Source organism: Peromyscus maniculatus, chromosome 10 (assembly GCF_049852395.1).
Source record: "Peromyscus maniculatus bairdii isolate BWxNUB_F1_BW_parent chromosome 10, HU_Pman_BW_mat_3.1, whole genome shotgun sequence".
NCBI lineage: Eukaryota > Metazoa > Chordata > Mammalia > Rodentia > Cricetidae > Peromyscus > Peromyscus maniculatus.
Genome location: NC_134861.1, coordinates 53658856 through 53686550, shown reverse-complemented (window position 1 = coordinate 53686550; position 27695 = coordinate 53658856). Strand labels below are relative to the sequence as shown.

General features: G+C 36.5%; 1 long non-coding RNA gene across 1 annotated transcript; it reads right to left on the bottom strand.

Moving 5' to 3' along the window:
• Position 1: 1 nt before the first annotated feature.
• Positions 2 to 24470, bottom strand: LOC143267607 (uncharacterized). Its single transcript, XR_013042907.1, has 3 exons — positions 24255 to 24470; positions 12525 to 12760; positions 2 to 343 (listed from the first exon to the last, which is right to left on the bottom strand). It is a non-coding gene; the product is annotated as an uncharacterized LOC143267607 (long non-coding RNA).
• Between the last annotated feature and the right edge of the window lie 3225 nt (positions 24471 to 27695).

Genomic DNA, 27695 nt, shown 5'->3' with positions numbered 1-27695 from the left:
ATCAAGGTGCTTAAAAATACATTGGTGGAAACATCAGAAAGGCAGGTTACAGTAAAGCATGGAAAACCCTTCTGTAGGCTTCAGGCATTATTGGATGACATTCTTGTCTCCCACCATATGGACTCAGGTAAGGAACTCAGGTTTTTAGGCTTCAAAGAAATTGCACTTACACACTGAGCCAGCTCTCAGGCCCATCATAGAAATTCTAATCAGCGATTCAGCCTTGGAGAATGTTTAACAATAGATAGCTTTCCACCCCTCTGCAAACTTTTATTTGCAGGAAGTGGATCCACCCATGGTCATCCAGAGAACTGTCCTATGATACTGTCCACTTGGGTGTTACCTGTGAAAGAGACGACATTTGATGAATGTGGGGTATCAGGAGGAAGAAATTCAGATGACTACAAAACATGCCCAGGAATGTTTCATCATTTTATTTCTTCTCCAGAGATAAACTTCATAATCATAATTAATAAGCACAAGAACCATTGTGACTGGGGAACAAGATGGTCCCTAGATACTTTACTCTTTGCCTTGTATAGGTCCTCATCTGCTCACTGAGTTTCCCAAGAGTAGTGTAGCTGAAAAAAGCCATGCAAACCTGCTTGCCATCTTTCTTATGGCTATATCCTTTGCTGAAAGTTGTTAGGTCTTGCTCAAATGTAAGCTACCTTCATTTGTAGAGCTGTGATTAGACACAACTAAAAAGCACACAATCTAGAAAGTATTTGGTGAGAGGTAGGGAAAATGTCATCAGGAATAGCCCTGATTCAAGGTACTCATAAAATGCTCATAGTGTAATTCATCACTATATAAAGTTTTGTATTGTACAATGGTATATTAGAGATCTAGACAAGTGATTTATAAATTAAGGTACATTAATTAATGTAAGATTTTGTTTGCATATGGATAATATGAAATCTTGCTATAATTTTAATCATCATTTTGCATGCACGTATTTTGTGCTGTTCTAATCCTGGTCTCTCCTTTTCGCCACTTGCTTCTCATGAAAATCTACTAATGAATTTCTATTATAAATGTCAGAAAGGACTCTGAGGAGTTCTGTACTTGTGACCCCAGAGTGTTAAGAGCCTTAAACTCTTAAGACAAGATCTATCTTAATATCAGAATCAGTAAATGGCCTGGTCTCTAGGCCCTTTATGTTTGTTTGCTCTCTTGACGCAGGTGAACTAATAACACACTCTTGAACATTACCCTGAGGTGCACGGCTTTACATGCAGAAGATGCTTTACAAATGTTAATTAATGCTAATAACAGCCATATGGCTAAACTACATTATGTTTGGATTCAGCTTTGCAAAGGTTCCTAATATTAATTCTGAAAGTTGTAATTTTTGAGGCTACTCTGAGACGCATCGCATTACCAGTCTCAGTAAGAATGTGCAATGGCAAGCCTAGACAGAATCTGGACTTCATTGTTGCTTACACTTAGATACACTATTTGTCTCTCTGTGTCATACTTTCTTTGCTTGGTTGTTGTGTTTTCCTAGTTTTCTTGGTTGTTATTTCTAGGTTTTAAATAAACCCTTGCATGCAAAGCCCTTAGAACAGTGATGACCATGTAGTAAGTGCTCATTAACTATTTGCTAGTGGCTTGTTATTCAGCAAGTTTGAATCTACCCTGTGGATTTGTTCCACCTTGTGGAACTTTTCATAAATGTAAGGACCTGCAGCAACAACACAAGAATCCTTCAATTAAAGATTTCTATTTAATTTTTGAAGATTACAATCTAGCTATTGTTTATAGCACATAATTGTAGCTTTGTCTTCTGGCAAGAGCATTTTGTCCTCATTTGATTAAATCTAGAGTTCACAGTTTTCAATTGTTGGGTTGGCTGATTTCATCTTAAGATTTAATGCCAAAACAATTGCTCCTTTCTGCAGTTATGATTAGCTGTGGCTTGCATCAATTTATTTTGAAATGTAGTAATTATTATAGAGAAGAACAATGTGAAGGCTGTGTCAAAACAGAACCAGGGAAGGAAGATTTTCTTTGAAGCTGGTTTTGTGGTTATCTGTGACCGCTTCTTTCCACAGGTATACTGACCCCAACCATTCCAAAAATCATGTGTAGGAGATCAGGACTTTACTTCATAGAAAAGTTATGGATATTTAGCATTGAATAGAGCTTATGCTGCTGCTAGTCAGGCAGTCCTCACTCACTAGAAAAACTTTCCTGCTTTCCTAACGTAGCAGTAAATAGTAGAAGCAAATTCCGAAAGCGGCTCTTCAGATGTTTGAAAGGAAGGATGCTTTTTGCCTTACATGCTAAGAGAGGCACACAACAGACATTTAATAAGAGATTGCAGAAGAAATTAATAATGACTGAATAAGGACTCTTTCTCCAATATCCCAGTTGTCTACAATATTAGTCATATCCATGACTCTAAGACTAAGGGAGAATCAATGAGGGTTTGTTCCATCTTGTCTGGAGGTTAAATGTCCTTTTCTTAGTGAAGCTTTTGGTCCAGTGTCTTTGTGACTGTGGCCCAGGGTGATACAGCTCAGTTGATTAGGTACTCAGTGCCCAGCTTTCCTCACAGCTGGAATCTGGTATCTGACCTTGCATCTTTGTCCTGTGCCTTGATACAAGAGCTCACATACACTCCTGTTTATAAAAGTTTTCTTTTTAATAATTAATTGAAAAAATACATGAAAAATCTTTGAATATGTTCTGGAACATAATAAACATTCAATAAGTATTAATTATTATAGACTTTAGAATTTGGGACAAAATACACACATTATTTTTAGTAAGTATTGCTCTAAAATGTCAATGTTTTTCTACTGAATCAAATTGAATGTTCAACAAAGAATGTACATAAAATGAATAAGTATTTTTGTATTACAGTTCTATCCAGCAGTCTGCCTTTGGCCCCATATCATATATACATGATGAATTACTAGCAAAGTATATTGATGATCGAGAAGGGCCTGTGGGCAAAGGGCATTGTTGAAAAGAGAAAGGATTCCTGTAAAGGTGAGTTATTTTTAGCAAGCTTGGTCCAACAGTTTCTCAAACATGTTGTAAGAATGAAATTGTTGATGAAGAAGGAGAACCAGTAAATATGGGTGGACAGTCATGAGAGAAGCAACATTAGAACAGACCAAATGTTATTGTCTTAGTTAGAGTTTGCTTCTGTGTCAAGTTGACACACAAAACCAGCCACTACAGCTATGAAATCATTGTCTAAAGAAGGGGTTAAGCAATAATAAAACTAGGGAGTTTCATTTGGAAGCAACAAAGTTGAATTCTTAAATCTCCAATCTATAAATCAACTCCAATGATTCAGGATAGTGAAACCTGCATTACTCTCATTGACTTGGTCTTCTTGGCAAGGAGACAAGGTTATCACTAATCAGAAGCAGGTCTTCCTTCTCATGTCCTTATGGTCAGAAAAATAACTCTTTATAGTCATATCATCAAGCTAGAGAGATATTCAGGGCAGTTTTTACATCTGCATAGTTATTCCAGTAAGAAAGGAGATTAATGGGTTGTAACTAAAAAAACCCAGAGGAGCAATATAACTATACATTGATTATATTTGTACATGAAAATGAAGAAATGAAATTGGGAATTATATTTGAATGATAGTAATGTCATTATTAATAAAGATTGAGTAGATTTTTGAAATCTGGGCAGATGCACCCAAATTCACAAAGGTACAAGTCAGAGCAGTTACAACTTACTTCATTCAGTTCTAGTAGTGCATGATGGCAGGTATGCCTGGAAGTCATGGAACATTTAGATTTCATCATGAATTTACAAGTCAGGTGACAGCTAACAGAAAGCTCTCTTTATTTATGATTTTATTACTTTTGTATGGACAAGAGGCATTCATTTTTTCTTAGCATATATAAATCATGGAAAGACATTTATACAAGTCCATCATATTCATTAATCCCCTCTATTTTACATATTTATTTATCATACTTCTATATCCACTCCTCTTTCTATTCCTACACCTTTAGTAGTCTCTAGAAGGCTTATTTTCAAACACATTTTATTGGAGAAAAAAATTTCCTCACTGTAATGAGTTTATTTACAAATATATTTCGTTCATAGTATACAAAATCTTATGTAGGTGTTTGAACAGGTTATTTTAAAAGTTTGTAAATTCTTCCTTCACAATTTACACTATAAAATTATAATATGCTTGTATGAAACACCTAATGTGGTATAAATAATTGAGAAGTGTTCTGGGGTGAACAGCTCTTGAGGGATATTTTAATTAAAATTATTCAAGGAAAACTTGAACCACACATGGTATATTCAAGAAAGTGCGGTCTCAATACTTCCTGTGCAACAGTTGAACATTGTGATGAAGGTGTGATTCATGTCTGAAAAAGAGATGAAGAAAGGTAGTAAGGAAAGAAGGAAAAGAGAAAGAATGGATGGAGGAAGAGCAAGGAAGGAAGGAACAGAAGGAAGGAAGAAAGAAGGGAGGAAAAGAAGGAAGGGAGTGAGAGAGGGGGGGGATAGAAGATGACATCATTAAATTTTTTGTGTCATAAAATGGTAGTAGCTATGCCAGGGAATATAACTGCTGAGTATCCAACATCTACAACAGTAAGCATGAGAATGTGCAAAGAAGATTGATTTACTTGTACATCTTTTTCTCCTCCTTGTTCCAGAAGTCCAATGGTACTCTTTGTAGCTCTGTCATTCCTCTGCCCAGAGCTCTGGATGCCCTTCCACCACTCACTGTGAGAGATGAAGTTCTTACACAGGCTTAGAGCATGCCTACCATCGTCTGAGCTTCAGCTTTGGCCTCCTCTTCCTCTTTCCCTCAGGTGCATTCTACTTTACAGCCATTGATCTCCTTGCTCCTGCTAAAATGGCTCACATGATACTTGAGCAGGTCTTTTACATGGACCATAGCCTCTTCCAGAAAGTTCTCTCCTGATTTTGAGAAGGCTTTTCCCCCCCTCCTTTGTCAGCATTGGCTTGCAGCGTCTTCTCAATGGGAGTTGCCTGATTTTATCATACTCCCCTGACTTCTCTTCAAGCCCTCCTGCTGCTGCTCAGGTTTTCCATCCTATGCGGTGACTTGCTAACACACTCTGTCGGTATTATGCTTCCTGTTTGGTGTATATCACCCAGCACTAGCAGTGCATGAGCAAGAGCTTTGACAGTTTTTTTTCCATTCTCCTATCTACAATGCCTAGAAACCTACAATTCATAGAAAAACTCGGTAACTATTTCTGAGTTGAGCTCCTAGGTATGCCAATGTGCCTGTCTAAATTTTTGGGTTATTCTAAAGATACAAATAGCCTTGTCAATGAGGCTTAAGTATGGCTTTCTTTTGGAAGGTTCACAAAAATTTCTTGACTGTAGAATGTATCTTGCCTTTAATTTCTCCATTTCTTGAAAATTAGAAATTTTTCAATTTAAATCACCCTGCTAATTTCCTCCAACTGGAAGCATCCTAGTTATCAAACAACACCCATTTTTCCTCGTTTATACTTTATAGCCAGAAGTTTAACCAATCTACTTATTGTATTTCCAAGCCACTTCTCATATTTTTCCACTCTTTTAGTCTCTGTTTTCTGAGTCACTCTCGCACTTCATTATAATGAATTCCATTCACTAAAATATAAGCCAAGTCAGGTCACTCCACCTTTTGTATTGATTTGGTCTTCATCTCTAGACTAAAGTACCAAATACTTATCAAAGAACTCAATACCTTCTGAAATCTGTTTTCTCTCCATGCTTGAAGCATCTCTTTTTAGTTTGATACAATGTGCATGCTCTGTAAACTCCAGTCACACAGGTATAATTTCTTTTGCCTAAATAAGCTGGGGATTTTATTTCTATCATGTCTTTGCAATTTTTGTCTTTTATCTAAAAAATAATTCTCATCTTCTCTCCAAAGCTCTTGCTTATTCACCTTAGTTAGGATTATACAGTTGTGCTGTGGTACCATACCTCCCTAACCTTATATTTCAACACAGGGAAACAATGATACTCAAACAATGGTTTATATATCCTAGAGAGCCACTTAAACCCTTATAGCATACAGGTAAGGCCAAATACTTTAAATATGCTATAGCATTGTTTATATTTTGTACTTCTCTGATATTTGCAATGATGTTCTAACACTGTGGTCATAGTGGCATCTACTGTATTTGTCACTGCTTTGTGCTAGTTAAGGGAAAAGAAAAGTCCAGAGTTTCTGTAAAATTGTAGTCAGAATATTTCCTATGTCCTTCCCAGTCTGCAGCCACTCAGACCCAATTAAACACACAGAGGTTTATAATAATTAAAAATGCTCAGCCATTAGCTCAGGCTTATGACTGACTAGGTCTTACACTTAAAGTCAGCTCATTTCTGTTAATCTGTATGTTGCCATGTGTTCTGTGGCTTTACCTGTGTGCCATTACATGCTGTTCCCTGGATGACAGGCTGGCATCTCCCTCTCCTTCTTCCTGTCTCTCTCTTGAATTTCCCACCTGCCCCTAAGCTGCCATGCCATAGGCCACATGACTTTATTTATTAACCAATCAGAGCAACACATATTCCCAGCATACAGAAAGACATTTCCCCATCATAAAATGGACTTTCTAGACTAGTAAAACTCATTCCCTGACTTTTGGCTCTTGAGTGGCACATTGGGAGGAATGAAGGAAACACTTCCTTTACATATCAAGGTATGATTATTGTCTTTTGGAAAAGCTAGAACATACTGGTTTGAGTTTTGAGCTGAATTAGCACATTAGTGACTCAAAAATCACTGTTTTATTTAAATGATGACTGACAGATACACTATTAAAAATTTGGAAATTTTCAATAATAATTTCATGGTAATAATAAAACAGTTACAATTTATTAACAAAATAAATGTGGGAAGTGATTCTGTCATTTCGTGGAAAGCAAGAGAGGTTTTTATGATCAGCATTTAAAGTGAAAGAATTATTGAAACCATGTGTCTGGAACAGTGAATTTGACAATACCTTAGTATCTAAAGATATTACAAGTAAGAATGGTGGTGATATAAATAACTGTGATTTTTTAAATATTGAAGGATATAATTTATCAAATGCTGAAGTTCTGGGGAACTCAGAAAATCAGTGTAATAGCTCCTCCATATGATCAGCATTTGTTGGTACAAAACTGTGTTATTGAGAGATCCATTCAAAGTGGAAGGGGTGTGTATCCAAAGTGCAAAGTGCAGGGGTCATGATCTTTGGGAGATGGTGAGATCATGAGTCCTAAAGAATGGCATTCACACCCTTATAAAAGAGGACAAAGGTATTTTCTTTGCCATTTACTCTAAGTAAGAAATGGAGCAGGCTCTCATCAGATACCAAATATACTGGCTGAGACTTCTTTTCCCATGGACTTTTGAACCTCCCTAAATATGGGAAAGAAGTTACATAATTTCCATATTTGTATAAACTAAGGTAGATGTATAATCAAAGATAGATTAGCAATTTAAACGCTGAAAGAAAAATTTCAATTGTTTTGTTTCTTACAATAAATATTTTACATCAAATATTTTATTTTAATTAAAATACTAAATAAAAATTTCACAAATTTCTCTGTTAATTGGAAATGCAGTAAATACTAACAGGTTAAGAGCATCTACTGAGGTCCTAAACAGTGGTTTAGAGATATAAGTCATTGTGCATCAACGTGTTTGAGAACTGCTGAATATAAGTGAATCCTTATCCAATCTATACACTCAACTCAGTTGGGTATGCTCTTCTAGGAGTTCATTCCATAACCTCAAATAATGGAGCCTCTGATAGTTCGTATTTATCTTATTTGCAAACTGAGTTCTGATCACATCATGGAAACAGATGAAAAGCACAAAGCCACAAGTAAAATTCCTTTCATCAGCTCAAAAATATTAAGGAAACCCAGGGAAAGACAGTATTAGAACATGTCATAAAATGTTTGAGTAATTTTCAGTTAAGAAGCACAATATGGATAGGCAGATTGATTGGTACAAGAGGATTGCTAATTGACTTTTAGTACCCTTGAAGAAAGACCTAGATTTGTCACATTAACTCTCTTAGTTACAAGTAAATGATTCCAACTTTAATGAAGGCTTCACTTTGGCAGATAACAGGAGACACTTGCTTGGAGAGCCAAATGAGGTTAGAATGTGATGTAATAAAAAAGAGAGGTATAACTTGTAATTGGTGGTGGAAGAGAGAGGATGCAAAAGATGAGAGGATAAATATAGGAGAGAGTTCAGAGAAAGAAATAAATTGGTTTTACCTACTGCCTGGAAATTGGTAATAAGGCACTAGCTATATCTATATAGGTACATATTCACCACAAATTTTTAAATTTTTAAAGCAAGGGCTCTGGTTTGGGGGCAAGGCATGAAGTTTGCAGGGGTAGAAATGTTTGCACTGGTGTTAGTAATTAAGAGGATGGTTAAATGACTGGGGCTGAGATGGAAATTAGCAAATGCAGCTAAGGCTTTCTAAATTAACTATTCATTAGCATGGATTTGTAATTGATGGGAGAGAGAGGACACAAGAGACGAGAGAATAAATATTGGTAAGAGTAGAGAGAAAAAGAGATAAATAGGTTTTATCTACTGTCTGGAAACTGGGAAAAAAGGTATTTGATATCTCTGTGTAGTTACATATTCATTTTCCTGTAGATTTTCTCAATTCCCCTTCTGAACCATGTTTTCTGATAATGTGTATCTGCACGTCATTACTCGTGAATAGTATTTTTTTCCTTAGATACATTTTCAGGTTAGCCATGATCCATCTTAGGTTGGAAAACATATTTTCCAATAACATATATCCACATGCTGTTACAAATGCATAGTAATTTTTTCTTAGCTACATTTTCAGGTTGGGCAATAATCCTAGCACTGAGGCAGGAGGATTGAGGTTAGCTGGGTTTTCATAGCAAACATATTTCAAAAAAGGAATTGTATATTTGGGTGGATATGTTTCCATAAGCATGAGATAATTTCCTAGGTACCCCTGTCAGCATGAAATGCTCATCGTATAATCAATGCTTAAATATGCACTAAATTTATGATTATACTGTATAATTAATAATTCAATTTGAAAAGAATTATCCATTCATTCATCAAAAGTTTTGACATGTAGGCATGAATGTCACCAGCTATGTTTTTAAGAAACTGTTAACTAAACTTGCTTTTTCCATTTATAGTTAATAAACGTTAAAGACAGTGACATAATATTTAGCAATCTATATATAAAATGTCATTCTTTGCTTTCTAATATTACATAACTCCATGTCATCAGCTTCTACCAAAGATCACAGCGCATGCCACCCTGAGTAACACTATTCGAAAAAAATGTTGGTAAAAAATAATGTGATCCAGTTTGAATTTCTATGTATTAATGAATTTATGTTTAATGCATCAGGAAAGGAAAGAGTCTATTATTACATGGCATCAGGCAGATTCTTTTTTAATTGCTCCTCACATATTAATTATGAAAACACCATGAAGGAGACATTTTCCCCTTTGCTTTATGAAATATTGGAAGCTCAGAAACTCAATTTTCCAAGTTGCACATGCACTGCATGTGTGCTGGAGATGGACTGTGGCAGGAAGCCAGGCTTTCCCAACCTTTTTAGAGGTGAGCATTGCCTACAGGACATTTGAGTTTCAAAGTCCTCATAAACATACCATTAAATTATACAGCATCATTTTTATATAGAAAAGCAGTCCTTTTTTCCTTAAAAAGAAAAAAAGACATTGGCTTTTGTCAAATAGAGTTTTAGGAAAAATTCATATTTATTCAGAAAATCTGACTTACTTATATGTTCTAAGTGATAAAATCTTTTATTTTATAATAAAATATTAGACATAAAGATATGAAAGAAGGAAACAATAATGAACTATGTAGATTTAGACATTGATGTTCCCTAAACAAACGCAGAATTATTTGTATTGGTGATATAATCCTGTGTAAATGTCATGCATAGTAAAAGTTTCTTATTAAAAAACAAACTGCATTTTGTGCACTAAGAACTCCCAAAATAAGAACTGCTCAAATCATGAGCACACACATACACACACACACACACACACACACACACACACACACACACACACACACACTCACACACACCACACAAATGATCCTCCTCCTCTTCCTTCTCCTCCTCATCACCAGCATCTATTACTATTTTTGAAATATATAGAGTTCATTGAGTTTAATGGTGCAAAAAACACACAAATACACTTGAAAAATCGCAAAAATTACCTTGAATACAATAAAAATTCCCATTGTATCATGAAAGATGTTACAACAGCATTATTTTTTTTTGCTGCACATAACCACTTTCCAAGCACTAAAACTGGCATGAGTTTGTACAAGAAGGAAACTTCGTGTGAGACAGTACATAGAGACTTGAAATTCTATCAAATGAGATCCCACTGAATTTTGGAGAATCTGATTTAACATTTGCAACCAATTAAATTTTCCTGTATAGAGAGTTGACATTTTTTTCTTAAAAAGATCAAGCTGCCTCTTTTACTTATTGTTTTGCGGAGAGAAACTCCTGACTTTAAACTGGAAGATTTTTTTTCCACTAAAGGTTTGAGAATTGAAATGAAAGCTTGAAGTCAAAATGACAGCCTTTATGTACATAAGTATACAGTCAACTTTAGTGACATGGTTGTTTATTTTAAAATAGAACGGAAATGTGCTCTCCTAAAGCCAAATGATTTTGTTAGCATTTAAAAACCTAAATTAAATGTGACAGAAGCAACAGAATGCAGTTGTTCTAATCTTTAATTAGTGTGCGGAAAAATAGTTTGAAATTAAATATAACAGGCATTCTTATATTTTTACCTTTTCAGATACTGGAGAAAATATTACACCAGTCTTGAATAAACTTTGAAGTGTATGAAGACTTTCAAACAAGCCTAGAAGCCTGCAAGAAGCAGGGACCAGCTGAACTGCCTAGAAGAAATTAAGACCAACTGAGACACCTGGAAGAGGCTCACACAAATTGAGCCAAAAAGGACACCGTCCAGTCTGTTGAGTTCTCTGCAGGTTGTGCAGAATTCTCTGTTTCTAGCCATTTTAGCTGTCCCCCCATTCTAGGGTGGACTTTAGTGATCCTGCTTTCTGAGTCAGTATTTTATTCCTCTAAGAAACCCCTCACCCACATTACTGTAAGTAACCCTTATAAAAATCACTGATTGACCAAGTTAGACTTTGATGGTATTTATACCTTGCTCTGATGTTGATCTCCTATCTGTGATGAAAAGGCGTTGGTTTATGTCTCCCCAGGAAAAGTTTGACATACTAGGCTTAGGGAGAAAGTTCAGTGGATAAAAGAGCTCATTCTATAAACATAAGAATTTGAGTTCAAATCCTATGTACTTACATATAGAAGACAGACATGAGAGTTATTATGAGAAATATTATTGAAGAAACTAAGAAATGGACATAGAATACAAACTAGTTACTTCATTAATATTTTTGAGGAATAGTTTTTAAAGGTTTTCTTTATATTCTACTTTAATTTGCACCTTCATTTCAAATTCCCTAAGGATTCCCCAACCGTGTCTGATTTAGAGTTAGTGTTGTTATTGTTGTTTGTTTCTTCAGAGCCTCTCACAGTCAAAGTCATGGTTGGGCAGGGATCAAAGTTCAAGTAGGAAGAATTTACCTTCAACCTCATTCACATGTTGGAAGGTAAGACTGTGTGGCATGGAGCTTCTCAGTTCTTTACAGGTTATTGAATTGAACCCCAATCTCAGGCCAGTTCTCTCACTGTCCTATTTATATTTCATATGGAAATAATTAATCTTCACAATATCTGAAATTGACAGGGAATCCTTTGATTGATTGTAGATCAATACAGGGACTTTAAAGAGAGATGGTTTACAAACCAAGCAAGATGCCAGCTGTTTTACTCCAGGCAGATTTGTTGCTAAAATAAATACTTGAAATACAAAAAAAAAATTCTTTTTGTTATTAACCCAGTATGGGGGAGATCAACACATAGCAGCTTGTCTTATCAGAGCAGGAAATTTAGTAGACTAAGCCATATATATATATATATATATATATATATATATATATATATATATACACACACACACACACACACACACACACACATATATATATATATATATATATATATATATAAATAAAATATATGTAGAGAGAGACTTGGAAAAGAAGGGAGGTAAGAAGAGAGAAGAGAAAGTGAGAGAGGAAGACAGTGGGGGCAAGGGAGGTGTCACCATCTTCCAAAACCTAATTTCATGATTGACATCTACTTATTTTTGTCACAGTCTATCCACAAGAAACAAGACAAAGGGATTGCACCTGCACATAAATATCACGAAGCAGAGATCACTGACAACCACATGAGATGCCACTTAACATGATTTGACTATCTATTCCAACACTCATCCTGAAATAAAATTTCCAATGGATGGTACTGGGGACTGGGAGCCTCAAGAAGTGTTACATCAGGAAGGCTCAACGTTTTGATGGATCAATGAATGTTCCTTGTGGGTTTGGGTTCATTACCTTGACAATGAGTTGTTACAGCATCAAGTTCAGCTTCCTGTTCCTCTCTGGCTTCCTTATGTGTGTTCCTTTGCTGTGTGCTGCCTTCTGTCTGGTCGTGACACTGCAGAAAGTCCCTCAACAGATGACGCTGACGTCTTGGCCTGGGATGTCCCAGCCCCCAGAACTATGAGAGCTCATATTTCTTCTTTAGAAATTACCCAGTTCGTTCGTAGTATTTGTCAGTGCAGCAGAAACTGAATATAAAACATGATCTCTGTGAATTAATTAGACTATGGGAAAATGTAAGCTAATTCATCACATACTTAGCATTTTGCAGTAAAAGCCATTAAAAAAAACATTAAAATATTGTGAAGACTTGTCTCTTCTGAGGATGTTTGCTTTATCTGTACATTTTACCACAGTGTATTTTAAAACATTTTATTTGCATACTGTGTCTCAGATGTCATGCTTAATAAGCCTTTTTGAGCCCAACATTCATCTAACCATCACCACCCTGCTATTCCTGCTTGAAGTGTGTTTTTTACTCTAAAATTTTTGAAAATGTGCTCAGTCCACAGTGAAAAGGCAAACCTCTAAAATGCGAAGAAGTTACAAATGAGACTCTGCATTTATATGTGGTAAGATAGACAATACAAACACTACGTCAGCTGGGTATAATTATTCAGAGGGAAGATAAAGCCAACAGTGTGGAAGCCGCTGGGAAACAGTTTAAATGAGTTGACACCGAGACTGAACCCAAGTCTTTCTTGTTCCTATATGTGTCCAAGCCTTCTTGATTTTAGGGAATTTTCTGGGGCTTATTTCCTGGCAAAAAGAAACATTCTACATTCCAAAGTGTAGATTATCTCTATGCCAACCAGCATAAAGTGCATTTGATAAATAACATTATCTATCAAATACTTCTCCTTAGATTTTTTTTTTTTTGTGTGTAGGGAGATTAGTCAAGATGAAGTAAATTTCTTTGTGTGTGTGTTCGACCCTTCAGAATTGCTTTGATTTCTTTTGTTTTTCTAAGTCTAGTTTTCCAGTAAGCCTGTTGGCTCCTCACAGATTCCTCTTGTGCTTAACATAGACAGCATCTGTTTACTGTGACTGCATTCAGGAACTTGGCTGATATAGCCAAATCTTGTGTAGGCAAAGAAGCATGCAAAGTTTGTTTCAGGTTAGAGAAACAAAATGGACAAAGAGCAGTGGCCTGCAATGTGATTGGTATTTGAAAATGATCTTGTCTTTGTGTAATTAATAATATGGACAGATGTGTATGTCTGATCTAGTGAGCACGTCTGTGACAAGAACCATGAAGTAAACAGATAATGCTAATTAGACAACACCTGTCTCTGATAAAGATGAATGTGAAAATATTCCACTGTAATTTTGAAAAAAAAAAAAAAGCCTTTTATTACTCCATAGAACTGATGACTGAAAGAATGTTGTATTGTCAGGGCTGGCAATGATAACAGAAGAATCTCCACCTGCTATACCGTCTGTCCTCTCTGGAACCCACCATTATTAGAAAATGGGACCCACAGCAGTGAGAGGACAAGCAAGAGCCACCTGTTTTCCATGACTTGGAATAGAGGATAACAGAGAAGCACATGTGAGCAGAAGGTTAACCCAGATCTCAGACCACTTCTCTCATTGTCCTGTGTCCTTTTTACAGGGAGGGAATTGGTCTGCACAGATCTGAAGAAGGATCCCTGACTTTCCCTAAGTCTTCCTGAGTCCACATAAACAGAGGACTTTGGAGGTAGGTGATTTCCAAACCACGTGACATGCCAGTTATCTCACTCCAAGAAGCAATGCTACAATAAAGCGGCAATAATAAATACTTGAAACACAAAAGAAAAATATTTTCAGTTGTTAATGTAGTCTTTAACAATAGCATTTATTGTTATAGCCTGAAGGTAAAAACATTTAGAAGAGACTATGAAGCCAATAGTGCTTTGATGATTGCATTTTATGAAAAGCAAGGCAATGCTACTTTAATAAGAATTTACATCCATTTTTAATTATTTTCAGCCATATTTTGTAGGCTTTGCTAAACCTTCCTAAACTGCTCTGTATTAACATAGTTTTATGTATATTATTGAATAGCAGGTCTCTGAAATATACAGAATCTGTTTCCAAAGTGAAGGCTGAAGTCTTAATGTGATTCCCTTATTGTTTCATTTCTGCTAGACTCAGAACTACTAGGCACGCAGAGTTAACAGTACATTTCCCTCTGACTTCATCATTTACTACGCAACCTAAATAGCATTTTGAGAAGCGTACATAATAAATGCATTCAGACATTGCAGCTGTTTTTTGTCTGTTTTCCAAACACATAATGTGCTAATTTGGAAAAAAAATCAACAACAGCTGCAAATACATGTCAACAGTTAGGTCTTCAAGGGAAGGCCTTAATAGGTTTTGTTAATCAGTGGTGAACCAGGTGTGAATAAATAATTAACACTCTTGATAACAGAGCCCTGTTGCCATTCCTGCTACAGCTAAAGTTCTGATAGCCTTTCCTTTAAGTTTCAAGATTTCCCTGCAGTCTTTGAACATAAAAACACTTAATCACCACCAATTCAAGACAGTAAAACTGAGATTTAAAACACAACATTGAGTGCCAATATAAAGGATGAAATCTTACATATTTTAGCATGCAGTTTATTTGCACACATATGTAAAGATCTCACAACCTATTTTACTGACAAGGCAAATTTAAAAGCAAGGATAAATGCTTGTCAGTCTGGAAGTGATTAAGTCAAATTGATTTTATTTAGAACATTACAGCATGTTCATTAAAACTGTGATTGTTATGTCTTCCTTTTGAAGATGGAAAATGCTGTCATTCAATATAGCTAAAATTTGTGATTATTTTCTTTAATTCTTATACTGTATAGGTCAATAAGTCCAATATATTATAAATACTTACAATGTAAGGGTGTAGGAAAGAAGCACATGAGATATTCTTAATGAGTATAAAATACAACTTATGAAATGCAATTTTATAATATTTATGGATAATATTATAAAGCAAGACAGAAGCACCCTTCCATAGGAGAATGAGTTTTGAAATATGCCCTTGTTTCTCAGGCAGTGGTTCCTGGATTGGAAACATCAGGATCATCTGGGAACTTGTTCAAAAGTCACACTGTCAGGCTTTACCTCAACTCTAATAATCCAGAGCTTTGGGAGAGGTGTGTAGAGATCAGGAGACTTGAGCTCCACTAGGTGGTTTGAATGCCTGCCCAAATTTGAGAACTATTTGTCTATGCTAGCCACATCTTTGTATAACAGAACTTTGATAATTGCCAAGAACATGATTTGATGACTAAGTCTCATGTCTAGAGACAGAAGCTGTTTGGTATCCCACACAGTTTTCTGGGAAAACTACCAGATGTTAGTGTTTCAACAGAGTTAGTCTTGCTAAGAAGCACAGGATAGCACAGAAGTAACTTACCACCAACTCTTCTCTTAAGAAAGAAAGGAAGACTTTATGGAATGCTTAAGGTGTAGACATCTTGTCCCTCACTCTTTAGTGATATTCTACTTAAACTTCCTACAGAAGAGGGCCGTAATTATGGATAAGTGCCTGTGGGACAGAAAGCCAGCAGAAGAAAGGGAAGAGGCCATCAAAAGTGACCCAAGGGTTGCCGGGCGGTGGTGGCGCACGCCTTTAATCCCAGCACTCGGGAGGCAGAGCCAGGCGGATCTCTGTGAGTTCGAGGACAGCCTGGGCTACCAAGTGAGCTCCAGGAAAGGCGCAAAGCTACACAGAGAAACCCTGTCTCAAAAAAAAAAAAAAAAAAAAAAAAAAAAAAAAAAAAAAGTGACCCAAGGAAGGTGACCTGGTGAAGGAAAGCCTCAACTTTTTAAAATGGACATGAACTAGATGTTCATATAATTAAAGACTTAACCTCCACTGTGATGATGTCTGGAGATGAGGCAGATCCATGCTAGCACACTCAGAATTAAATTTAAGTTTTCCATTCTATAGTATAAGAAAAGGTTTAGGTAATGGTTTGGAACTAAAGTACCCCTCAAGACCAACTACTAAAAGCTGGCTTGCCAGCCAGGTGGTGGTGGCGCATGCCTTTAATCCCAGCACTCGTGAGGCAGAGGCAGGTGGATCTTTGTGAGTTCAAGGCCAGCCTGGTCTACAGAGTGAGATCCAGGAAAGGCGCAAAGCTACACAGAGAAACCTTGTCTTGAAAAACCAAAAAAAAAAAAAAAAAAAAAAAAAAAGCTGGCTTGCCAGTCTGTGACTATATTGGAATGTGATGGAACTTTTAAAAGGTAGGGCCTTGTGGAAACAAGGAAAGCCATTGAGGATGTTGCTTTGGCAGGTATTTTATGATGAGGACATTCTACATTTTAGTGTTAGTTGTAGAATATTATTTTACGGTATGTGACTTTTGTTTATGTTGCATTTCTTTAACTCTGAAGCTGTGTTACTTTGTCTGTCTAAAACACCTGATAGTCTAATAAAGAACTGAACGGCCAATAGCAAGGTAGGAGAGGGAAATAGGCGGGGCTGGCAGGCAGAGAGGATAAATAGAAGGAGATACCGAGTGAAAGAAGAGAAGCAACTAGAGAAGGAGGAGGACATAAGGGGCCAGCCACCCAGCTACACAGCAAGCCGTGGAGTAGGGGTAAGATTTATAGAAGTAGGAGAATAAGAAAAACCCAGATTCAAAAGGTAGATGGGATCATTTAACTTAAGAAAAGCTGGTTAGAAACTAAGCCAAGCTAAGACTGGGTATTCATAAATAAGAATAAGCCTCCTTGTGTGATTTATTTTGTAGCTGGGTGGCGGGCCCGCCAAAAGATCAAAAACAACAACTGGTCTTACATTTTTATCATGATGTGCTGCCTTGCAAAGGCCCTGGAGAACAAGACCACACTAACCATCGATGGTAATCTCTAAAACCATGAGGTGAAAAGTCTTTCTCCTTTCTATTAGTTTTTTCTTAGATATGTTATCCCACGAACAATACCCCCCCCCATAGCCTACCATAGCCTACAAAAGGGGAATTAAAAAGATTGTTTCATTTCTAACCTTCTGTGTGCTATTTTTCATGTACCTCTTTTCATTTTCAATAGGGCAATATGGTGTATTGATGCTTAAGGCAGACTTCATATAAATCAAGGGCGAGGGTGTCAGTGATCTTTGCATGGTTTGAGCTGGTGGTTAAGCTTCTAGCTGCTCTATTACATACAGGGTGAAAGATGTTTCAGAGTACCAACTTAAAGATGTGAGTAGCCGAGCCCATGAAGTTACATGCATGTGTAACTTCTTACTCTACTCCAACAAAATGTATTTCTCACAATGAAGTCTCAGAATGATAAAATTTAAAGGACTCTTCCTAGTTATTTTTAAAGTGTTAACAATAGGTGAACCCTTTATCAATGGGTGAAGTATTCTCTTTCTTCCTTCATCTCCTTCACAAATAGTTTCAGTGTATGTACTGGAAATTGAAAGCAAGCAAATAGCTTGCAAAAAATTGGGACCTAATTGTGTTAGGTCAGTTAGAACTGATATCAAGATACTCATATAAAACTTCTAATACAAAATGCACTGCAGGTGATAACACATTCATTATATGTCTCACAGTACCTTATACACTATTTCTGGAAATCTCTAGATTACAGGAAACATGTACCAGCATATCCTCAGCCTTATGCATATTAAACACGCACTAGTTTGTACCTTGTGGAATTATTAATCCAGAGTTTTCTAATTTTCACAGTGATATCCATATCATTTTAATCATATAAGAATGGTGTAGTCAAACTGGCAATTGTGAAAATGTGAGCTTTCATGCCTGATGCTGAAAATTTAGGGCAAAAAATGTATGAGGTAGAGCTGGAGTTGTCAGTTGGTCCTTACAAGACCCAAACTTGACAATAACTGAGAAAATGTTTAAAGATTAATACAATATCAGTAAAAAAAAAGACATGGATTTCTGTAGAGGAGGGAGTTATGGTTCCAGTGGGAAACAGATGGAAGGTACAAAATCATAATTTATGAAGACGGAAAAGATCTACTTCATTATTCTAAAGAATGACAGTGGTTAGGAAGGCAAGACTCATGGTCCAGAACATCACTCTTTTATTATCATTCTTTCCCACTGCTGTAAATCTCAAGGTTACACAGTTATAAATTGAGGACAATGATAGTATATAAGTCATAGAAAATTCTAGATTAAGGCAATGACTACTTCTTAGTTTGTTATATGAAAACAGGAACCAATAAACTGTGCATTTAGAATAATATTATTGTATTATTAATAGAACCTTTAAACGTAGTTTATGCAACTAGATACAACACAAGTAGAAAAAAATCAAATATTATACTTGGAATTTAATTATTTTATCTCTAAGGAGCTTTGTATTTTCTTCTGAATATAGGTGAATTTTTGTGTTCTGTCATATATAAGAAATAATTGCTGCTTTCCAACAATGTACGGGTACGCTTGATTTTAATACTTAGCAAGGATTATAAGAGAAGCTACAAGTTTCTTTATATTTTTTTTTGTCCAGTGCAGAGATACATTTTCTCCATTTTGTTAGTGGCATATGAATACTTTATTGATTCCCATCAACTTGAGTCAGGTTTCTAGTTTCCATTTATATCTACCGGCCTATACATTTTGTCATTTCTTTTATACACTTCCAAATCTAGTTTCTCAAAGAAGTTGCACATGTGCGTAACTTTGAGTGAGGACCATCCATCACATAAATGATACTTAGCAAGTACACAAAACACATTAACACTTAAGCAAAATTGAGTTTTTGTCCCATCATGTCACCCACTTCTGATATAAGAGCAGTGAGAAAGAGGCACTGAACAAAAATACCTATTGGGAAACATGATTGAATGTGCAGTAAAGCTGGATTCCCAGGATGGGGAAATGGCTTATAATGAGGTGTGACTGAATTAAACACCTGGTGGTTGCAGTATACAATTAAATCACTCCCTCTGAACTCAGTTTCACTTATGAACTTATGAGGTAACTAGGTGTTTTTTTTTTGACACATGGCAAATAAACTTCTCAACCACAATGGTGGTTAAGTCTTGTTTAGGCAAGAGAAAACTGGTTTTTCAAAAGTTTTCCTAGTCTACAACTTCACATTTCAGCTCCAAAAATTAATTTACTGGATGAAGGCTCTCTGATGACAATTAGGATAGTCACCATCTGATTATAGGAGAGTGCCAGTTCAGTCTACTATCCACTATTGTTAGGAGTCTTAGCTGGGGTCATCCTTATAGATTCATGGGAGTTTCCCTTACATCAAGTTTCTACCTGACTCCAAAATGAGCCCCCTTTCCAATGATCTCTTTCAGTACTCTCCACATCTGCCCATCCCTCAACTGAATCTTTCAAGTTCCCATCCCTATCCACCCCAGTCTACCCAGGAGATCTGTTCTATTTCCCTTTCCCAGGGAGATCCATGTGTATCCACTTGGGCCCTCAGTGTTACCTAGCCTTTCTGGATCTGTTAATTGTAGCATGGTTACCCTTCACTTTACAGCTAGTATCCACTTATGAGTTTGTCTCTCTGGGTCTGAGTTACCTCACTTAATGTTATTTCTAATTTCATCCATTTGCCCTAAAATTTCCTCATGTCATTGGTTTTAACAGCTGAATAATACTCTGTTGTGTAAACATACCACATTTTCTTTATCCATTCTTTGGTTGAGGGACATCTAAGGGGCCACTTCATTATTACACCAGAAGGTGGATCTGCTCACCTATTACATCCTCATCAGCAACATAATAGTGTTAACAGTTGGAGCTTGGGGGAGGTGACTAGAAAATGGGGATGGATCCACGAATGTGACAAATGTAACCAGAGAGGTGCCCATTTGTTTCCCAGTGTCAGAAAACTGCCACAAGGCCACCTCTATCATCCATAGACCAAATCTGGTAGTGACTTGAAGCTGGATATCTTGGCTTTCAGAACTGTGAGAAATACTTTCTTTTGTTTAAAATCTACCTAGTCTGTGGCATTTTGTTCTAGTAGCAGGAATGGACTATGATCAGGACCCTTGCTTCTAATGGGAAAAGGGAATTCTTTACCTCATATTCATAGTGAGCTGGGATTCTTGCATGTGTTCTTCACCTTGAACATGGCCGCTGTGTGTGTGTGTGTGTGTGTGTGTGTGTGTGATCACACACACACACACACACACACACACACACACACACACACACATCTAGGCACCAGGTAATGGGGGAGAGATAGCTTTTTGCTAATAGAAAAGTACTTAAGTTAGGTTTTTCACATTTTTGTAACCATTTTGTAAAGTGATTATTTTCCAAATAATCACTGGATTATAAAACAACAGATGTGGCAAAGGTATGGAACATAGCAGAGTGTAAATACTCGGATATTTAATGATGAAGAATTGGCTCTTGTTAAAAATCCTGAACATTTTGAAAGATTGAGAAATAGATCATAGAGCACCAAACAGTTAATATTATGGATACTGACTTTGAAAGAGTCCAGATCAAGCTTTCTTTTACCCTTTAGTTATTGAGGGTTTTTAAAGCCAGTTTAAAGAGAATTGCCAAAAGTATTTGAGTGATTTAAAGATAATGGTAAGAAAATTGGGAAAGTGAAATGACAGAAGAAAAGAAGATCTCCAAAGTAAAAGGAAAATACAAAAGGGGAATCTAAGCTCCGTGGAGTTATAGAATGACCAGGTTCTTACACTTCTGAAAGACAGATTCAGCTATTTATTAAAAGGGAAGGAATGTCAAAACAAACTTCTACTAAACTTTCTAGCTTTGTTTTCTTTTTTTTTTTTTTTGATGCATGATGTTACCCCTAGTTTGAGTGCTTTGAGTATATTTAAATAGGAATCAAGTAGTCATTAAATACCAAAAATTCTGTGAATATTTTATCTATGTCTTTCAGAAATCAGATACAGAAATAAAAACCATATATATTTTAAAACAAGTATTGAAAACAAATCAAAATGATATGTTCTGTAAATGGCATGCATTATTTATAGAATCGATTCCAATCAGAAATATTACATATGCACATATATCAATTATGCTAAATAGAATTCAGATATTTAATGACTAGCTTCTACAGCAGGCTCAGAACTAATTATGAAATGAGTAAACTATTATCCATCTTTCTGGATGGTTCTGAAATATCCTTGAGTATTTAGCATTGTTTTGAACAAGACATCATATATTAGTTTGTACATTTGACAGTGAATTAATTTTATTAATCAAATAGATTTGCATTAATAGTTTCACTAACACAAAACTGGAATGACTCAATGCTAGAAAAGCTGTTCAAAGTCATTTCTGGGTATAATTGAGCACTCCGAGTCTCTGGTTCTGATAAAATATTAATATACTGATGATGTTCATAGCTTTTCTTCTACATCAATAATGACATTCTTTGTCATTATTTCAGATGAGATAAACCTGAATTATAAGTGGCTATTAACATCAAGCAAAAGATTTTCCAAATATCAGAAAAAATGTTTTTTTAAATACAAAATTGATTTCAAAATAATTTTTAGTAAGTTGTTATTTTCCTCAAAACCATATTATTGTAAAATTAGTGTTTCTATCCCCCTTATTCCTTTGTGTCCTGTTGTGGGAACCATAGGAACAACTCATGTTGTGTGGGACTTACACATGGAAGTGTCTTTAATACTGTTCGATGTATTGTTTGCTCTCAAGCAAATGAATTGAACTCATGGATTCAAATGCTTTCCCTCTCTCTTATTACCTGCTGAAAAAATGAGAGGAATAATTGTGATGATTAAGTGATATTTACTATCTGGGAAACAGGTAGACTTCAACCATATTCCTCTTAGTTTCTTGTGGTGCTAAGTCCTGCTCTTACTACCTACCCTGGAAGTAGGGTTGGGGGTGGGCCGGGACTTTCTCTGGAGAGAAGGAATTTTGGCTCAATTGTCCATTTCAGCGACAACTGACAGCATCTGATTCTCATTGGGATGTGACTCTTCTGACTGTGGGATGGTGGAAGATCGAGCTAGTTGGTCTGTTTGAAGACAACGAAATTACGTGAAGTTCAACAATCTAGCAATCATCTGGAAAGATTTTAAAATGCCATGCTGGGTAGGCTGACTAATATATATAATGACAAGTCATGTTTCATTGTTTTCTCAGAGGCTTTTTCCTCTTATTGTTGAACATCAGCTATTTTCCCTTGCGGGTTGCCATGGCAACAGTAGAGTAGGTTTAGTTTCGGGAAGTTTTGGTAGTTTTTTTCTTTTCCTTTTTTTTTTTTTTTTTAAAAAAAAAAAAACTTTTTATTTATTCTGTCTTTTGGATCATGCCTCTTGATTCCACCCATCTCCTCCGCTCCCACAAAATAAAATTTAAGAGAAAAAAAGGGGGAAAGGTGGAGGGAATCTCAACACGGAAGCTGCAATGTGACACAGTGAGTTATCCAGTAAACTCCTTTATCCATACATCTTTACATGCAGATGTTCATGGAAGAATCACTGGTCTGTTTCAAGGCCCCTGGTCTCAGCTACACCATCTATGCTGAATCCTCACTGGGACTCTTCCTGGACATCCTAATGCTGCTCTGTGTCATGGAGATCCTGCAGCTCTGGGTCCGCAGGATACCCGCCGCTGCCATGCTCCAGAAGATGACAGATGGGATGGATGTCGGGGTGGGCCAACACATAACCCAGGTTTTGGGCCTATTTGCAAGGTTGGTCAGCCTGCCAGCTCTACTCTGTCTTCACTACCTGGGCAGGCTCTTCAGCATTGCCCCAGCTAGTTCTCCCCTTCAAGTATTGAGCAAGGGGCGGGGCCAGTTCTCCGGCTTTCACAGCCTCAGAGTTGGTTCTCCCACATCTACACCTTCAGGGTCAGGTCTACTGTGTTGCCCAGACAAGGTGTAGGGACCACTCTCCGGAATGTTGCAGCTGATGAAGGGCTGCGACAGCTTTCCCACTCTTATGACCTCTGGGCCAGTTTGCATAGTTTTCTTTCCCCCAATATCACCATTACTGATTTATTTCATGTAACCAAGGAGTCAATTATCAAGGTAATTAAAATATTTCAACACATGCATTTCTGTAGATCAATCTGAAAACAATGATAAACTGCTTTGTTCATTTTTTTTTCCTGGACAATGCCAACATTTAAGTTTTAATAAGGTTGATCCTTATAAATTGCTTCTAAATAAAACTAGCTCATTTTAGTTACTATGCATTATTGACTTGTTCTAGTAGCAAATGCATTTTTCCAACATTACCCGACTGCTATTCTTTTTCAATAAATTTACTATTAATTGATTTTTTTGTACGTTAAGCGTATTTCCAGTCACATAATAAATGTTCAAGAAGTGACGTTTCAGTTATTATACATTATTGAATAGGCCACTGGTCAGATTTGAGTATAATTGGATTATATGAACAGACCTTGTTTTCATAGGCAATTAGCGGACTAGTTAACTAGTTAATGTGGAGATAGACACTGAAGTATGTCCATGAAAAGAATCCCTTTGATTCTCTGGGCATTGCATGGATTCTATGTGGTTTTAGAGATCAAATCAAATTTCCTGATGGAGTTTGATCTTTTCGAGTAATGGAGAATCATTCTGAAGTGAATTTGTTAAGAGAAAAGGAGGCCTTCCTTTAAGGGAGGGAGCTTCTTTCTTGTGATGAGCTCAATAGGTGCAGTGGATAGAAGGAAATAATCAGCCTCTACTTGTTGTGACACTCACCTTAGGGCCTTGACTTTAGTTTGTTCTGAAATTCATATCTGCATTTGATGTGATGATCACAGGTGTGGGCCGAGTCACACAGCCAATCAGAGGTAGAATAGGGTGTATGCTACCAAAGCTTGGTTCATTTCCACTGCATGATGCTAGCTGTTTCACTCTGAGTGGTCCTCAGGGCATCTAGTCAGACCTTGCTGACTAGTCACAGAATGTTTCCATAAAGAAACTCTCCAGAGTTCTAAAGGGTGATTCTTTTCAGTGTCATGGAATCCTTATGCGTAAAGAACTTTTCAAAATTTCAGCTTTATTTATTTTAATGTCCTTCAACTACCTCTATGTGTGGGTTGTGCAGTCCAAGGACTAGCACCAAGGACATTACTTTAAAAATCCAGATATGTAGCCCTATTCGGTTTATCGAATCAATGCCTGGTTTTTAATCAGTGTCCTCAAGTGATATGTAGCCACTTTAAAATTGAGACTCACTATCCTACTCCACGATCAAAATGCTCTTAAATAACCCTGGAAACAAGAGAATAAACAAAAGCATTACACTCTCTCAAGGATCAACAACTGTGTTTGGCTTGCCTATATTCCTAATGGCAATACATGCAACACATTAAATATTAAACATTTACCAGGTAAGGTATAGTTCCCAGCCTCAGTAACTCTTGTTTCCCTGCCACTGAGGTCACTTGATTCCCATCTGTGTGACTTTCTTACATTGCTGCATTTCTTGGAGAAAACTTCATCTAAATAAGAAAATTGCTCAACAATTGCAGCACTCACTACTCTGTGGCTCAGCCTCAGGACATCTTTAGTGTGTTCTGAGATCATGCAGTCCCTCTTCTGTTGCTGCATCTTCAGAAAAATATCACACTATTTCTTTTGCAGGTCTGGCATTTCCTTCTCCACCTTCTGGGAGCTGGTACTTATGGTTGACCCACAGAGCTGCCCCTAGTCTTCTGGGTTTTCTGTTGTTACCTTATGGCTGGACTAATAAGCTTGGATCCTGCTTACGTAGTCTGGTACTTACTTGAATTTGATATCCAATTTTGAATGCGTAATGTCTGATTGTTTTGGTAAATTACAGAACTCATTTAGCTTTGATTTTGTCTCACCCAATACATCCTTTTCTAAGACCTAATAAGGTGGAGTATTTTCTGTCTGAGGGGGTGATTTGAAATTGCATTTCTATGGATTTCTTGTTTCACTGTTAGTCACCTACTCCTGAACCCAAAGAAATAACAATTATAGATTCATTTGTAATAAGTTAGTTATTATGAATATCATTAAATGTGCAGATTACTTATAAATTAGAAAACTTATGTGTTTAACATTCTTATAATTTCTGTCATCTTTTGATGGAGAAGTTTGATTTTTCAAAGTGACTGAAATTAGAAAAACGTGATAGCTGTGAGTATTTTGACAGCTTATTCAAAATCCACGAAGAGCATATTATTAATATATCATGTTAAATGGAAGTTCTGGCATAAAGAAAATATGTAAAACTTTAGAAAACCAATGATGAAGATAATTTAAAATATATTATCCCTAAAAGTAAAAGTTTGACATGAAGATTATTACTTGACTGTAAAAAAATAAAACCGATTTTAAATCTGTGTTACATGGTCCTTCTTCAGGCCCTAGATTATTACTCTTTCTAGGAGGTCTTGTTTTTGATGTATTGTTTCTATCCCAAACTGTCTAGTGAAGACAGAGCCCCAGGTTTTTCCAGAAACCTATTTCTGCATTGCATCTTCTTTCACTCTGTGCTTTTAGCACTAGGCTGCCTGAGGTCTAACATGCTGGAACAAAGTTCGCTCATTTCTCCCTGTCATGTTATATTCAATCATTTTTATTGCAGTATTGCCTCCCAGACTTTAGAAAAACTTCTCTTTCTACACCAAAACTAGTCCCATCTTTATTTTGGTTAGCACAAAACTATTTTGTTACAATTCCCTCCTCTTTGGTTTCCAAGTATCTACTTTTCTGTTTCCATGTAATTCTGGTTATGAGTGTGAGACCATTGGAATGCTTTCTTCATCAGACTTTCTTTTACAAATGTACTCAATTTACTTTCTCCCTTCCTTCCACACTTCTCTCCCTCCTGTCTCCCTTTCTAACACAAAGACACAGACACACAATAATTAGGTAAACTTCTCAATCTTAGCACTTTAAAATAAACTTTGAAAATGGATATTTTATGTCTCATTTCATGGTACCGTCCCTGTAATCATGATCTCAAGCAGTTACAGCCACTTGCACAAGACTGGCCCTGTCATCAGCAAGCATAAACCAGGGAGGGACTCACAGACCTATAGTCCACCTTGCTCATCTATTTGGCTACTTACTGATGGATTCTGGAAGAGAGATTGTCACTGTCAGTCCTACCTGCAGGTGAGTTCACCAGACTCCACTGCATAGTGCAAAACTCATGGACACACAGACAGTCTTGGTTAAATTTTAGTGGGTCATAAGACCAAATATAAGGATATGAATATAGAAAAGGGACTTATAAAGAAGAGGGAGCCTTATGAGGGATAGAAGTTAGATAGTAGAAGGGAGACAGGAGAAGATGAGTTTGACAGTGATTAGAATGCATGGCATATGCATGAAACTGTCAAAGAAAACTTAATAACAATTATACATACATAAACTCTAGGTGCTTTTTAAGTAGTGTAATGGGATACCACTTCTCCCATTCCATCCAGACTAGGACACACAGCTTCTCTTTGTTCAGCACATACACCATGCAGAACATGATGTCCACTTGTTAATCATTTAGCTACTTTGGAAATCAGCTTGACTACTTTGGTATGACAGTGCTTGTGCTCAATAAGTTTTCTTTGTTTAATGGTGTTACCAAAGGGTAAGAGTCAAGTTGTCAGTTCAGATAGATCAAAGAGAAGGAAACAAGTAGTTCCTTTAAATGATATGGTGACGGTATGACAAAATAAGCTGAGGATCAGAGCCTACTTTGGCCTGATTTTGTATAGTGCATGTTTATAACTTTCTATGACTCTATGCATGTTTGTTATTAATCTCCCACTGTTCTTAACATGCAAATTAAATTGTACCGTAGTCACACACACATAGGAAAAGAAATCACATATATAGTAGTTTGGATTATCCATGATTTTACTCAGGACTCAGAGCAAAACTCTTGTAAATAAGAATAGATTATTGTGTACATTTGTGTTCATCTATATTTGTTTGTACTTATGTATGGATTCACACACACACACACACACACACACACACACACACACACACACACACACACACGTGTGTGTGTGTGTTGATATACCAATGAATGCAGTTGATAAGCTAATTAATATTGTGCAACCAAGTCCCAGAATAAAGAGAAATATCTTCTAGTATCCAATATTTTCAAACCAATTTCTACTGAAACTTCATCCAGAGCTCACTTTTCAAAGTTTAAGA